Here is a 16,242-nt window from a genome sequence, read left to right as displayed (position 1 = left end):
AAGGAAGGAAGGAAGGAAGGAAGAGAGAGAAAGAGAGAGAGAGAAAGAAAGGAAGGAAAAAGAAAGAGAGAAAGAAAGGAAGGAAGGAAAAAAGAAAGAAAGAGATAAAGGAAGGAAGAAAGGAAGGAAGGAAGGAAGGGAGGGAGGAAGGAAGGAAGGAAAGAAGGAAGGAAAGAAGGAAGGAAGGAAGGAAGGAAGGAAGGAAGGAAGGAAGGAAGGAAGGAAGGAAGGAAGGAAGGAAGGAAGGAAGGAAGGAAGGAAGGAAGGAATTTCCCTCAAGGAACTTAAATTTCACTGGAGCAGCAGAAACAAAATCATCTAGGAATCAAAAGGCTTAGTGTCTACTCCTGGCTCTATCACTCCTCTAACTCATATCCTGGGAAAGTCCAGGACTAATTTTCCTCAGCTATATAATAAGGAATTGGTTTCCAGATCCAGAATTCTAATATTCTATGTTGGAATGAATGAATGAACGAAACCTCATATATTAAGTGATTGTTATATACTATGCAAAGCTCTAGAGACTCAAATTGGAAAGTAACAGTTCCTGCTTTTAAAGAGTCCACACTCTCATAACAGAAGAGTATAAATATAGGAGGTTTTAGCCAGCAGAGTGAATGGGAAAGCCTAGTGGTGCTTAGGGCATAATGGTAAAGCAAGGTAATATATCTTCTTTAGTATCATTTCTATTAATAAAACAATTTCTGTTTTTTTTTATTGTTGGAGGTCTTGAGCTTACCTGCTCAACGATGACAATTGATTGACATTTGGAGTTAGTGGTAGTCTTGATGACAGGCCCCTCACTGTAGGAGTTGCTCCTTTGCCTAATGTTCTGAAGTCAGACCGGAAACAGGACTACGAGATTGGGCGACACTACAATTCCTGGACTTCTTGAGTATGGTGTTCTTGGCTGTCTCCACCAAGATGTAAGTGGTGATCACAGTGGTCAAGACGGTGGTTTGAGCTGCCTGATTAAGCTTTGACTTTCCATCAGAACAACTTGCTGCTTTAGCTAGGCTGGCTTGCCTGCCCTAATGATGACAATTTATTGGCATTTGGTATTAGTAATGGCATAGATGAAGAGACCCTTCTCCACAGAGATTGGCCCTCCTGGATGATTATTGTGGTACTAGGCTGAAAGATGAACTGGTGTTCTAGGGGTACTGCTATTCCTGGAGCTCTTTGGCTTACCTATAAGATCACTTAGAGTCTTACATACCTGACATAAGTCAGCACTCTTTGCTCTGCAGACATGTTTTCCCATGTTTGCCCAGGAAGAGTTAAAGAAAGTGCCAAATGAGACCAGCTTTCCTTGGGAATAGAAATTAAACTGTAAGATGTTTGTACTACCTACCTCATAGGGTTATTCTTAGGAAAGTACTGAATAGTTGTAAATGATTGCTGCATAGAAACACAAAGATGGGGCTTATCTGTGCTGAGAACTCATTCTGAGATCTTGCAAGGATAGCAGCTCCATGTCAGCAAATAAAGCTCGTGGTCTATGTTTTCTCCATTAGGTCATGGAGGGCAGAGTGCTGGCTTTAGAAAAGAGAAATAAGCATCTGGAGGTGAGCTCAACAAGGGAGTGGAGGCAGGCTGGTAACTTCCAAAGCAGAAAACCTACAGAGTATGTCGTGCCTGCCCTGGGACCTCTCTTTGGTGGTGGCATTGGGCCTGGAGGATATTAAATCCATTCCTAGGTTGAGTTCTTCCAATTGGCTGGGCAGCAATCTGCTATCTCACCACTGAACCAGCATCAGACACACCAGTTCTAATAACACAATTACTCATTTTTCATTCCTGAAATGTCTATGCTGCTGTGTGTGTGTGTGTGTGTGTGTTTTAGAGAGGGGAAAATCTATATTCTCTCTATTCTGACCAAATTAATCAAATAAATCTTCTTTTTAAAGCACTGTTAAATGAGTCACAGATGGTTCTGCCCTTTTACAGGTTTGCAGAAAGCACCCATTACAGTTCTTTTAATTTATCAGAGGGGAAAAAAAGATTCCCTCATGTTCCCCTTCTCTCTCACAATAATAATCAGAACCAGTCTATTTTCCAACGGTCCAAAACTCATTTACCAAAAAATGTATAGCAATCGTTGTAGTGCAGAAGGTTATTTCATGGAGCTTCAGTCACCAGCACAGAAAAGGTGCCCTGGCTGGGGATAGCTTTTTATAAAACCACATTTAATAAAAGGGAGTGTTATATTAAGTATGTTTGCTAGTGTATTTAAGCATATGGTTTCCATATCAGGAGCAAAGATGGCAAACACATGCATTACCTTCTGACTAACCTTTCAGAATCTCTCTTGCTTTCGAGGCCGTGGTTTGATAGAAGAATTTTTTGTTTTGTTTTGTTGGCTTTGGTCTGGGTTTTGTTTTGTTTTGTGTTACAGTTCTTGCTCATATGGAAAAGCATTGGAGAATATTCAGAAAGTATGTGAAGACTTCTGCCCTTTCTATTTATATAATTAGGCCAAGAAACTTCATTTTGCTTATTTTTCCCCGGACTAGTTCTGGGCTTTCCATTCTTCCAGTGTTCTCTTCTCCAGGACTATGGGGGCTAGCTTTCAAGCATGAATCAATTTCAGCTGCAAAGGTTATGTGCTCCTGGATTTTATTTAGGACAGTTTTGGGCTGAGGAGACCCTGAAGCTCGAACTTTTCTGTAGGCAAAAGCTCCCAGAAGATTTGTTCTGCTTTGAATCTCACGTGAATCCATGTTTACCAACCCAGGTCCTTTTCTCTGGGCCCTTTGGCCTAGAAACCATTATCTGGTGCTTGAGTGGAGTGTTGGAAATTCTGTTCCTCTGGGTTGGGGCCAGGAGCATCTAATCATAGTCCTGCAAGGCTCCTGGCCTGTGAGATGAATAGAAGGAACTATTCGATAGCCCCCCATCAGACAAGATCTGATGTATATTTTAGCTCTCAAAAGTTCTCTGATTCTTTGAGTGGCCTCAGAGTAAATATGGCAGATTCAGATGGTAAGTTGAGTGGGGGTGTTTGCATTGCCCTGCTCACCCCCCACCCTTGCTGATTTGCCCGAGCGAGTTATAAATCTACTGGTACCATTTCTTTTTCGTCACTTGCCTAATCCTGTGCTCTTCGTTTCATGTGCTGTAATTACTAACATCTGCTTTCCAAGCCTGGGCCGCGTGGAGTTTGCAAAGGCAGTTTTCAATCCAGAACAATGGCAACAGCTGTTTCATTTAGCCTTGGGCCAGCACTTCCTGTTCAGTCTACATCTGCCCTCCTGTGTCCAATTTCTGTTTCAGAGCTTTTTTTTTTGTTGTTTTTCTCTGACCTTGCTATATGTTTAAGAAGAATTTCTAGCTTAACACTCTAGCTAGTATTTCTAGCACATTTGCTTATTAGATTGACTACAGACGGGGAGAGATAGGGGAAGGCACTGATTATCTCCAGCAACTAGTACTGTGAAAGGCACAGCCAAAGAAAAAGCAAGAGGAGCAAAGTCTGAGGAAATTCCTGGGTCTTGAAGTTGTGGATAGGGGACAAAGATGATCCCTACCAGAATCCACATGGGAAAGGTGGGGCAAAGGGCTTAGCTAATCTGTTTGCCAAACCGCTCTGATCCCCAAAGTTTAGCCATCTTGCTGGGATATACATTAACAGGTATACTAAAGAAGATGACTGAGCTTCAGGATGAGAGATGTTGCCACCCAATGTCTTACTCCTGCAATGAGGAGGGAAAACCCAGGGGTCAAAACTTTAAAGTTTCCTTCAACTCCCCACACCCACCCCCATCTTCCCACTCCCTGGTTGAGCACTTTGTTAAGGATGCCTAGGAAACTCTTTCCTCTTGAAGAAGTAAATCTGTGACTTGGAAAAAGGAAGTGCCCAGAGGTAAAAGGTCAAGCTTAGAACCCTAGATATTTGCTTCTATTCCTTTGAGTACTCAGAGTTTGTCTGATTCTTTTAAGGTGTCACCAAAGGGAACAGAACCACATGGCATGACTAAAGGATTACTAGATTTGGAGAGTGAGGAACTGGGTTAGAATCTTAACTTTGTCCTTTACAACCTATGTGACCTTGGGAAAGTTACTCTAGGCAAAATCTGGGTCTTGATTCTGATTCTGTCATCTCTAAAATGAGGAATTTGAACTAGATGGTCTCTCAGTTTCCTTCCAGTTCAAAATCCTATGATCCTATGACCCACCCCATCTTCCCCCTACCCCCCTAACCATCCTTGTTCCATCTGATCGAAGACTTCCGGCTCACAGGCTCTGCTGGCCTGCAGATGCTAAGCTGCTGAGTCCCACAGGGACTAAGGAATCTTCCTTCGGTCTTGAGGGATGGGGTGAGGGAGTATGGAGTGGGTAAAAGGTGGAAAGGTAAGATGGGACCTTGACATACCATGACCTTTGACAAATGTCTATAGATGTTTCAGTATGAGTACTGGGGTCAGTGCTGTCAGGGTGCACAAATACCAACATCATAATCCTCTGAGACATTGAAATGAACAATTTCTACCCAATATCCACCAAGCTGGCAAAAATCCGTATAATTATTGAGTAAAAAACCTATGATGATTTTCTGGGCATCCTGCTGTTATGTTCCATGCCATAGGAAGAGAGACCTTTCTCTAAGCCATCTCCCTTCTCTGTTGGCTGAAAATACTGACCCATTCTTTAGCACTGCCTCACAGGCAGAATATTTTTTTAATGTTTTTTTTTGGAGGGGGAAGACAAGGCAATTGGGGTTAAGTGACTTGCCCAAGGTCACACAGTTAGTAAGTGTACCAGGTTTCTGAGACTGGATTTGAATTCAGGTACTCCTGACTCCAGGATCAGTGTTCTATTCACTGGGCCACCCAGCTGCCCCTAGAATGTTTTTTTTTTTTTTGCTAACCCTGGAAGGAATAAGAGCTCTAACCTCTACCCCAATAAGTAGTATCCTCTCCCCTCATCCCCCAACTTCAGTCATCATTGTTGTTCAGTTGTATCCAACTCTTCATGACCCCATTTGAGATTTTCTTGGCAAAAATATTTGGAGTAGTTTGCCATTTCCTTCTTCAGTTCATTTGACAGATGAGGGAACTGGGACAAATGGGGTTAAATGACTTGCCCAGGTTCACACAGCTAGTGTCTGAGGATAGATTTGTCCACTGAGTCTCCTAGCTGCCCTTGGAGTATCTGCTTCTCTTTTTCCCCACCCTCCCCCCAAGTCACTTTATTTTTTTTGGAGGGGGGAAGGTAGGGCAATTGGGGTTAAGTGACTTGCCCAAGGTCCCATGGCTGGTTTTTGTGTTAAGTATCTGAAGCCGGATTTGAACTCAGGTCCTCCTGACTCTGGGACTGGTGCTCTATTCACTGGGCCACCCCCCCAAGTCACTTACTTAAATAAAAAAGGATAAAGATTAGTCTTGTGATAGGGGCCCTCAGGTGAGGAAACTCAAAGCTGGTCCAAACTTTCTCTTCAATTTATAGACTTAGAGGGAGGACTCCAGAGCACCTAACATTTAAGCAAATTGCCTAGGGCCACACAGTAAACTAAGCAACAGAAGGCAGGACTTGAACCCCATTCTTTCCAGCTCTAAAGATAGTATCCTCCTGCTCCATAGGTCAAACTTCTTTATTTAACATAGAAGCATTATTTTTAGGAGAAAAAGTAAGTTCATAAATAATAGAGAAGCTATAAGATATCAAAATGTGAAAAAAAATTAACAAAAATATCCCAACAGACAACTGGGCCACACTACCTTCTTTTATTTAAATAACTGGTTTCAGGTCATAACTTGACCCCTACCTTCTGAAAGTTTACACACACACACACACACACACACACACACACACACACACACACACACACCATATCATTTCTTCAGCTCTAAATTGGATTGAAGTCTGGGGGTTCTGGTCTAAATAAGATGGTCTAAAATGAACAAAAGGGCATAGGCTTTTATTCATACATCTCTAGACATGTCTCTGAGTACATGTACTTGGGGGACCCTATCTGTGTCACTGTGTGGAGCTGGCCCAGGATCAATTCTGCCAAAGTGAAAACAGAAGGAGGGCTGCCTATATAGGTCCTCCTGCTTTTGGAGAAGGAATCCTATCTCGCGGTTGTCCTATGGGGCTTTATGGGACACCCTGTCTGAAGAACTAGCTTGGGGGGATTCCTGCAACTCCAATAGGAATCTCTGAAACCTGCGCTCTCCTTCTCTCTTTTCAACTTTCTTTGTATTTCCACAGCACTCCTCGTTGTAGAGAGTAGACAATGCCTTCTGGATCTCCCCCACATCTAATACCGAAGGGCGACTTGGAAAGTTAGGAGAACAATCCAAAGAAGTGGCAAGTGACAATTTCCTACCGCATAGTAAAGGGCATAGGAAACCTGTATTCAACCTGCCTGTGTGGCAAGCTTCCGCCTCTGCCCCCTACTTCTCCTATCCCGCACTACTACACCGCCAAAGTCTAGTGGCTCCAGCTCCTCCCTTCTGTCCCTAAACGGATCTAGGAACTTTGGGGACCAGTCTGGAAGTAGCTAATACAGCCTCTGGTAAGCCTCAGGTACTGGCAGATCGTGGAATTTTCACTGCCTTTTACTGAGTCCCGCAGCCAACCCCAGAACCAAAAACGAAGGGGAAGTGCTATTCGGGGGCTAGCTAGCCCTTACGTTCCGGCTTGGGGATTTGGCCTGAGGAAGGTACGCTGGGCGGGGCTCTTTTTTCTTCCAGATGGCTCTGCCAGAGGAAAGCTCAGCGGAGCAGCAGTTCTACCTCTGAATTTCTCTGGAGTCAGGCAGGGGCAGTCCTTGCCCTTGCCTTTGACGACTTCCTGTGTCCCGAGACTAATCCATCGGTTCAGATTGAACCTTTCGTAATCAAGTGATCCCTATTTCCCCCAAAAGTAGAGGGGGGAGAGAAAGAGTTTAAGGGATAAAGAGCTTCCAGAAAACAGGTTCCTTGTAAATCTTTATGGGCATTGCCCAACCCTGAGCCCAGTTCGATTCACTCCTCCGGAATCAGCAACCTCCTCGAGTCCCAGTAACCCAAAGCCCTTAGAACTTGATCTCTTGGCAGAAAGAGAGGAAAGGGGGTGGAGGACGTGACGCCCGCGCCTCTGTACTTCGGAAAGAACGTTATAAGCATAATTCCCCAGACTCCTCGTGGAGTAAGCTCTCAACTTGATCCCAAAGCGCATCTGTCCACCCTTGATGCCTCGGGCCACCTGCCGCTGGAAAAGCCTTTCAAGGGGCCGGAGGTCTACCAGCTGGGAAATCCCACCTTGCCTAGTGAACTACGCTCCAGCCTGGTTTGGGTGCAGCAGTAAAAGTAGTACACCAATTTGATGCAAACAATGCCGTTTTCCCGTAGTAAAACATTCCCTCAAATATAGCATACTTGTCCTCTTCCGAGAGAAGAAGAGGAATTGAGAGCTGACGGATGTGTCAGAAAGGGCAGCAGCCTGGCATTCAGGAGATCTGGTTTCTGATTCTGTCTTTGCAATATCTCACTGTGTGACCTTGAGCAAGTCACTTCCTTTCTGGGTCCTTGACTTCTGAATGGGGAGAAGGGGGCAACTTAGATATTTTCCGTGGTTCCTTCCAGTTCTGTCATTCTGTAACAATGTGTTCATTATCTTTCCTCCTACTCTGGGGCTGGAGTCATTCGGGAAGAGAGGGAGGAGGATCTGAAGGTGCCCCTAGAGAGGATGCCCTGCTAGAAATAGGAGATCAGAATTCACATGGATTGGTAGAGTGTCAGTAACCCTTTCTCTTCAACTACTCATTACGAGACCTTTTCCAGTTCCTCTGCCTGACCCTGGAAACAGACCCGTGGGGCTTTGACAGTGGGGGACACGGAGGAGCGGGGAAAAGAAGAGGAGGAAGGCCCACTGCTAATTAATACGAGCCTCCAGCTCTGGGCTCTCTGCTCCACAGACAGCCCCTTTCCTGCATCTCTTTCCAGGTCCGCGACTCTCCAAAATCTGCTCTGACGTCGGGGACGACTCGCGCGGAAGACCATGCTTCAAGCACAAAAGGCCTGGTTGGACATTGGCCTCCAGCTCGCACAGCCCCGCAGAATTTCCCAGGCCCTGCTGGCCCGCGGCGGCTGCACCTCCGGGACTTGGGCACCTTCTGTTTAGACTTTGACCCCAGGCATAATTTCTGACTTTCTGTAAACGGATTCTGGGAGAAAAGGCGGGGACTGAGAAACTGTGAGGTTTAGGGACCATTTTCCTTCCCTCTGCTCCAGAAGAAGCTGAAAAAAGTCACTCAAGACAAATCGACCCCTTGCTCATTCAATGATGATAGGCTCCATTGGGCCCAGGTCAAAGCAACTGAGTTCTGACACGCTTCAGGGGGATTCCAGAGTGTACCGGGGCCGGGTATTACTGTTCAGGGTCAATATGCCCTATCTCTTTGGTGGCCCAGAGATAAAGTGGTGTGTGTACCAGTGTATGCTTGTGTATTTAAGTCATTTCTCCTTTCTCTAAGAAAGCCTAGTTGATCCCCATCCCACCCCCACCCTGGCCCCAAACAGTTCCTCACACTATCTGGGCCATTGGAAGACTGGAATCGCCCCCCAAAAATTACTCTTTGCGTCTGAATTCAGCTAGGACAAAAGGGCAGATACCCCCGTCCCAGCAGAGGCCCGCCCGAGGGCGAAGGCAGTTTTTACAAGTGGCTTCCACCCCCCCCCCCACCATCCCCACCCCTCACCCTCAAAACACAGCACTAAAACTCGACGGAGAAGTAATAATAGACTCAACGTATATAATCAAGGTAACAAGCCGTCATAAGCATATGCACTGACATGCATGTTAGAAGAATGCTTTCCACTTCACTCCATTCTCTGACTTAAATCCTTCCTTTTTCGTCCTCCTCCTCTTCTTTTTCCTTCTTCCCCACCCCTCCCCCATCCTTTTCCCTCCTCTCTTCCTTTCTCTTACTCGCTTCTTTCTTTTAAAAGTTAATTGCAACTTTTTCCTGTGCGCTCTGATCTGGATAAGCCATATCTCATTAGAAAAAGATTTAGCTTGAGCCAAAGCAGGCTGGAGAAGGAATCCCTAATCAGCACAGTATATATTTTTGTATAATTGCTCCTTGGCATTCTCCTTCTTGCTCCCCCTCCCACACCCCCCCGCTTCCCTGCACACTGCTTCCCCGTTTCTTTTTGCTCATTAAACTGAAAAGAAAGTCGCGTCCTAATGTCTTGGTGTTTAAGCAGCAAGCAGCAAACAAATTGGAAAATCACTCTGGTCGTGGGTTGTTGTTGTTGTTGTTGTTGTTGGTGGTGGTGGTGGTGGTGTGTGTGTGTGTGTGTGTGTGTGTGTGTATTTTCTGCCAGCACTGATTAAATATAGTGTGGACTTAATCAAAGATACCAGGAAAAATAATAACGGAAAGAGAAAACACTCAGGTTGCAGTTAGGGGTTATTCTTCTGCAGCTTGACAAAGAGCCTCTCTCATTTGTGTTCTGGGAAAGAAAGGCACTAGAGAGAGTTAATAAATAGGTATAATCATCAATAATAAGTTTCCATTGCACCCAGGTTCCCAGGCATTAACTCCCCCAGGAAAAAGAGTGGAAGGAAAGGGAAAGACCAGGACAGTGGTGGATAGGCTTAGGCTCAGGAGAGAGGTGGAATTGCTGGAGCCCTGCTGCCTGATGCTGGATTTGGGAGACTTCTTCCAATCACTAAGCCAAGGACTAATGTCCAGTACGAAGGTGGGACCCCCTAAACATTTGCATAGCTGTCTGCCAATAATGCATATATCAAATTCTTTCTGTTCATAGCCCTCCTTTCTTCCTTTCTCCTCAGTCTCCATTTTCTTTGGCCTCTGCCCTCCCTGTGACCCCACAGGGTTAAACCTAATCCATACATATATGTTTGCCTTGCTTATGACTCTATATTATAGGCTCCATGTGGGCTGGATTTTTTAAGCCATATTTTGTGAAGCGCTGAATGTATAGTGCATGTTTGAACACTTAATTAAATGATAATTTCAAAAATGTAAATGGTCACCTTGGGCCTGGTTCTTACATGTTTATGAAAGTGGTTAAGTTCAGGGCCACTGGCTTGAGGGAGGTCAGAATTTTGTAAACTTGAGGGCTACCAATGGTAATTCCTGCGGTTTTTAGAACCCTTGCTCCATAGGCTCAGAGTGGGACAGAATTCAGTTCCTTCATTCCCATCCTCATCCTCATCTTCATCTTCCACCCACTCCTCATCATCACTAATTCTGTGATTGCATTAAATCGAAAAAAAATTGTTCATAAATACTGTTGTTGCACTAAGGTAAAATATTCCAAGAACATATGCAGAGAATCTGTGAGAAATATGTGACTTTGGTGGGAACAAGTATGGAGATAGAAGAATTTCAAAAGAAAGCCAGGTGTCTTCTCAGGAACTGAGCAGTTTTAAAAATATCTTAATAATTATGCTTTACAAAACCATCTTACATAAATTATCTCATTTGATCTTCACAACAACCCTGTCAGGTAGGTAGTTAAGTATTATTATAGCACACACACCTCCTTTGCTCCCCTCTTTTTTATAGAAGAAGAATCGAAGACTCAGAGATATTAAGTGATTTTGTTGCCTCTGGCCACATGGGCTGGTAAGTGACAGATCTAGGACTGGAATCCCAATTGTCTGATTTCAAGGCTAAGGCAATACTCCTAGCTACTTGTAGTGGGGCCAGGAGATCTTTTTTTTTTCCTTTTACCTTCAAGGGATTAAAAAAAAAACCAGTCAAGCAATCAGTAAACATTTATTGAGTACTTACTATGTGTAATACACTATTCTAAGCACTAGCGATATGAAGAAAAGAAAAAACATGGTGCCTGCCTTCAACTCTAATGAATTCAACAAGAATGATTACAATATAGCTTGTCCAATATTAAATGTATAGACCTAAGTAAGGTTCTTGTTGAAAATAGGAATTATAGGATGCATTGAGAAAGAGTTACGAAAAGAGAACAGCAAACAAATCTAATAGTTCATGATCTGATACTAATTTTATTGATGTGGACAAACCACTGTTTCTGCAGATTCCCTTTATGGATCAGAAGGTTACTATTAAATAACTTTGTATTAAATAACTCTTAACTTATATAAGAAAAGTTGTAACCAAACTTTCATAATCCTGCAACTAATCTGCTAATTATCTTCTCTAAAGTCAGGGAGGCTGTCCATGCCACAAATTTTTTTTTAGTTTCAAAGCACATGCCCAATTCTGAACCCCATTAGCACCAGCTTTGAGCATCTAGGCTCACCCCAAGTCTCTTCTCAGGCATTGAGTAGAACTTTGCCTGAGTCTACTTACTATCTTATTCAACTAATTAATGAACATCACTTGGCCATATAAGCTGTTGGGTCTCTCTTGGTAGGAACATAATGAAGGCATATCCAGAAAACAAATAAATAAATGGTTTTGGGCAAAGCTGGTTTAGGAGCTGTCAAATATCAAAATAAAGCCCATAATCATCTCAGAGGCTGGGATAGTCATGTATTAGTCAATTAAGTTCAACAAATTCGTTTGAATCACCTCCCATGTGTCAGGGACTCTGCTAAGCCTTGGAGATACAAAGACAAGAAAGTCCCCTCAAGTAGCCTATATTCTGTTGGGAAGAGGGAAGGGAGAGACTTAATGTGTACACAGATAAGTAAAAAGTAAAGTATATACAAAATAGTACAAAGTAATTTCAAGAGAGATAGAGCACAAATAGCTGGGGGAAATCAAAGCAGGCTTCATGATGGAGTGTAGTGAGCTGTGAATACTATGCTCTGGTATCAGGATACTTGGGTGCTAGTCCCATCTCTGCCCAAAACAAGCATCTATGTTTCTTCCCCAGTAAAATGAAGAGGTTGGGCTAAATGATCAGGAAGTGCCTTTCCAGATCTATAATTCTGTTATTCCTATATATCCCACAATGTTACAGGAATGAGCTTGGCCAACTCAGGCTGTGCTGTTCTAATGAGGTAAGGCCAGATCCATAAGCAAAACAAATAAATAACACACCAGAGCTTTACTACAAGACAACATAGTATAATGCAGAATTCAGTCTAAGGAGGATTCATCTTGGACTCCATTCAAAGGCCAGGGGTGGGGGTGGCTGGGGTGTTAGTTATCAGAAGTTGGAGGCACCTCATTATAATGAAATCTCAGCTCATTGTTTCTGAGAACACTTTTCCTGAAGGCCTCAAGGTTAGCCTAGCATTGATAACAATAATCTCACAAGGCTATTGGGGGGGAAAGCATTTTGCCAGCTATAAAGTACCATATAAATATGAGTTAGGATTGTTGTCCTGATAGACAGTTACTATTGTAATGTTCAGAAATGGTCAGCTTCTGCACCCCAGATGAGGGGACATGTGTTTCTGTTTGCAGCAGTTCTTGGAAGTTGTTTTCCCTCGTCCAAATGGATAAGGGAGGCAAATCCATCTCTTCCTGTGGATTCTCCTCCCCCTCCCCCCCTGCCTTTTTCCCACTGTAGGAAGACCCTGACCTATTTTCATCTCAAAGGCTGTGTTTTCTTTTTTTGCCCCTGACTTGTGGGAACCTGGGTTTTCTTTATCTGGTCACTGGTTTACCTCCTCCACTTACCCAGCTAGCCTCAGAGTAGGCAGGTCTACCTTTCAAAGGCCCCTAGCAAGGTTGTTATCCCCACCGCTAATAAAGGAAAGCAGAACAAGTAGGCCTCTCTAAACTATCTCAGCATTCTTTGGCTGCCATCTAATGGCCAATCTCAGAATGACAGTTCCTCAGATATTTTTGTAACTGCCTTGTATCTTTTTCCAATCTATTGTTTTCCCTAGAAGAGGAGAAAGGCTCGGTCTGAACAATGTGGGAAAGGGGGAAGGGGGGGCGGGGCGAACCAAGATGGCAGAGTAGAAGCACAAACTTGGTGTGAGCTCCTGCTCCAATCACTTCCAATACATGTCAAAAAATGACTCTAGACAAATTCTAGAACTACAGAACCCACAAAGGGACAGAGAGAAACAAATCTCCCACTGAAGACAGCCTGGCAGGCTGATAGGAAGGGCCTACCGCACCAAGCTGGGAGCCAAGCTCAGTCCTATATGAGCCACACAGATCTGACCCCAGGGGCCGGGGCCAGAGTAGACCTCAGAAGAATGAATAATCAGCAGCTGTGATGGTTTCCAGACTTCTCAACCCATAAACACCAAAGAGAAAGTAAAAGGTCAGTGTGGAACTCTGTTGGTACAGGGGGACAGAAGTGTGCGGCCAGCCCCTGCTGAGAAGTGGCAGAGGCTCAGTGGCTTCAGCTGCTGCCACATGGCTGCCTCCAGAGCTCCTGGCCTGCAGATCATAGGGGGACCAAATAACCATTCAGAAGGGCAATCACTCTTGCTTTAATCTTGCTTGGATCTGGATCACAGTCCTGGGTGGTGGTCCTGGGGTGTGTGGCCAGTGTACCAGAGATTGTGGGAGTTATACAGAGAGCACCCTCCTAATAGCTCCAGCAGCTGCAAAAAAACCCAGCAATTTGGGACAAAACTCTCCCTTCTGGAAGCAGAGTTCTACTGTAGCAAAGAGCTCAAAAACCAAGTGAGTGACTAGAAAGATGAGCAAGCAGAGGAAACACAATCAGACCATAGATTCCTTTTTTGGGAGACAAAAAGGATCAAAGCATGGAACAGGAAGAAGACAACGAAGTCAGAGCTCCTGCATCAAAAGCTTGCAAGAGGGGGTGGCCAGGTGGTGCAGTGAGTAAGAGCACCAGCCCCAGAGTCGGGAGACCTGGGATCGGTTCTGGGCTCAGATAATTAACACCCACACAAAATAACTGGCCATGTAACCTTGAGCAAGTTACTTAACCCCAATTGCTTTAAAAAAAAAAAAAAGCAGGGTGGCCAGGTAGGACAGCGAGTAAGAGCACTGGCCCTGGAGTCGGGATGACCTGGGATTAAATCTGGGTTCGGACACTTAGCACCCACCCAGAAACACCTGGCTGTGTAACCTTGAGCAAGTTACTTAACCCCAATTGCTTAGGGGCAGCCAGGTGGCTCAATGATTAAGAGCACCGGCCCCAGAGTCAGGATGACCTGGGATCGAATCCGGGCTCTGATACTTAGCACCACACCCAGAAATAAATGGCCGTGTAACCTTGAGCAAGTTACTTAGCCCCAATTGCCTTAAAAATTAAAAAAAAAGTTTCCAAGAAAAATATGAATTGGTTAAAGGCCATGGAGGAGCTCAAGAAGGGTTTTGAAAATCAAGTAAGAGAAGTGGAGGAAAAATTGGGAAGAGAAAAGGTGAATGATGCAAGAAAATAATGAAAAGTGAGTCAACAGTCTGCTAAAGGAGACCCCCCAAAATACTGAAGGAAATAACACCTTAAAAAAATAGACTAGGGGTGGCCAGGTAACACAGTGAGTAAGAGCACCAGCCCCAGAGTCAGCATGACCTGGGATTGAATCTGGGCTCAGATACTTAGCACCACACCCAGAAATAACTGGCCATGTCACCTTGAGGAAGTTACTTAATCCCAATTTCTTAAAAAAAAAAATAGACTAACTCAAATGGCAAAAGATGCCCAAAAAGCCAATGAAGAGAAGAATGCCTTAAAAAGCCAAACAACTCCTTCAAAATTAGATTGGATCAATTGGAAGCTAATGACTTTATGAGAAATAAATGAAAAAAAGTAAAGGAAAGTTGTCTAACCATACCAGATCTAAAACTTTATTATAAAGCAGTAATCATCAAAATTATCTCATACTGGCTAAGAAATAGAGTGATGAATCAGTGGAATAGATTAGGTACACAAGATATAGTAGTACCTTATCATAATAATCTAGTGTTTGATAAACTCAAAGATCCAAGATTCTGGAACAAGAAATCACTATTTGACAAAAATTGCTGGGAAAACTGTAAAACAGTATGACAGAAGCTAGGTATAAACCAACATATTATACCACATACCAGGATAAGGTCAAAAGGATACATGATTTACAGGTAAAAGGGTGATACCATCAACAAATTAAGAGAACCAGGAATAGTTTTCCTGTCAGATCTATGGAGAAGGGAAGAATGCATGACCAAACAAGAGACAGAGAGCATTACATGATATAACATGCATAGTTTTGATTATATGAATTTAAAAAGTTTTCACAAGCAGAAGCAATGCAACCAAGATTAGAGGGAAAGCAGAAAACTGGGAAACAATTTTTACAACAAATGTCTCTTGTAAAGGCCTCATTTCTCAAATATATAGAGAACTGAGTCAAACTTATAAAAATACAAGTCATTCTCCAATTGATAAATGACCAAAGGATGTGAACAGGCAGTTTCCAGATAAAGAAATCAAGGCTAACTATAGTCATATTTTTAAAATGCTCTAAATCATCATTCAGAGAAATGCAAATTAAAACAACTCTGAGCTACCACCTCATACTTATCAGATTGGCTAATATGACAGAGAGGGAAAATTTTGGATGTTGGAGGGGACGTGGGAAAACTGGGACACTGATGCATTGTTCGGGGAGTTGTAAACTGATCTGACAATTCTGGAGAACAATTTGGAACTATGCCCAAAGAGCAATCAGACTAGGTCTGTATCCCAAAAAGATCCAGAAAGGTGGGGGGAGGGGGAGAAAGACCTATTTGTACAAAAGTATTTATAGCAGCTCTGATTATGGTGGCAAAAACATGGAAATTGAGGGGATGTCCATCAATTGGGGAATGGCTGAACAAGTTGTGGTCTATGAATGTAATGGAATACTATTGTGGTATAAGAAATGATGAGCAGGTTGATTTCAGAAAAACCTAGAAAGACTTACATGAACTGATGCAAAGTGAAGTGAGCAGAACCAAGAGAACATTGTACACAGTAACAGCAACATTATATGATGATCAATTATTAATGACTTAGCTATTCTCAGCTAGATAATTACAAAGGACATCATGATAGAAAATGCTATCCACCTCCAGAGAAAAAACTGATGGAGTCTGAATACAGATTGAAGCATATTATTTTCACTTTCTTTATTTTGTGTGTGTCTTTTTCTTTTAGTCTATTTCTTCTTTTGCAACTTGAGTAGCATGGAAATATGTTTTACATGATTGCATAATCTAACTTATATCAAATTACTTTCTGTCTTAGGGAAGGAGAAAATTTGAAAATCAATTTTTAAGTGAATGTTAAAAATTCTCTTTATATGTAATTGGGAAAACAAAAATACTATGAAAGAAAGGAAAAGAAAGAAGAAAGAAAGAAAGAAAGAAAGAAAGAAAGAAAGAAAGAAAGAAAG

General features: G+C 43.1%; 1 long non-coding RNA gene across 2 annotated transcripts in view; it reads left to right on the top strand.

The window, feature by feature from the left end:
- The window catches only part of LOC138169524 (uncharacterized), a 76,435-nt gene extending 66,452 nt beyond the window's left edge, over positions 1-9,983 (top strand). For both annotated transcript variants that reach the window (XR_011170372.1, XR_011170371.1), the window contains exons 3-6: positions 727-926; positions 1,518-1,568; positions 6,214-6,312; positions 7,932-9,983. This is a non-coding gene — a long non-coding RNA (uncharacterized lncRNA). The remainder of the gene's footprint in view (positions 1-726; positions 927-1,517; positions 1,569-6,213; positions 6,313-7,931) is intronic.
- Positions 9,984-16,242: the final 6,259 nt, after the last annotated feature.

Source organism: Petaurus breviceps, unplaced genomic scaffold (genome assembly GCF_028583685.1).
Source record: "Petaurus breviceps papuanus isolate PSGF00001 unplaced genomic scaffold, PetGlider_PUasm1.0 37, whole genome shotgun sequence".
In the NCBI taxonomy this organism is placed as follows: domain Eukaryota; kingdom Metazoa; phylum Chordata; class Mammalia; order Diprotodontia; family Petauridae; genus Petaurus; species Petaurus breviceps.
The sequence above is the reverse complement of the archived record's forward strand: the minus strand, read 5'-3'. Positions and strand labels throughout refer to the sequence as shown.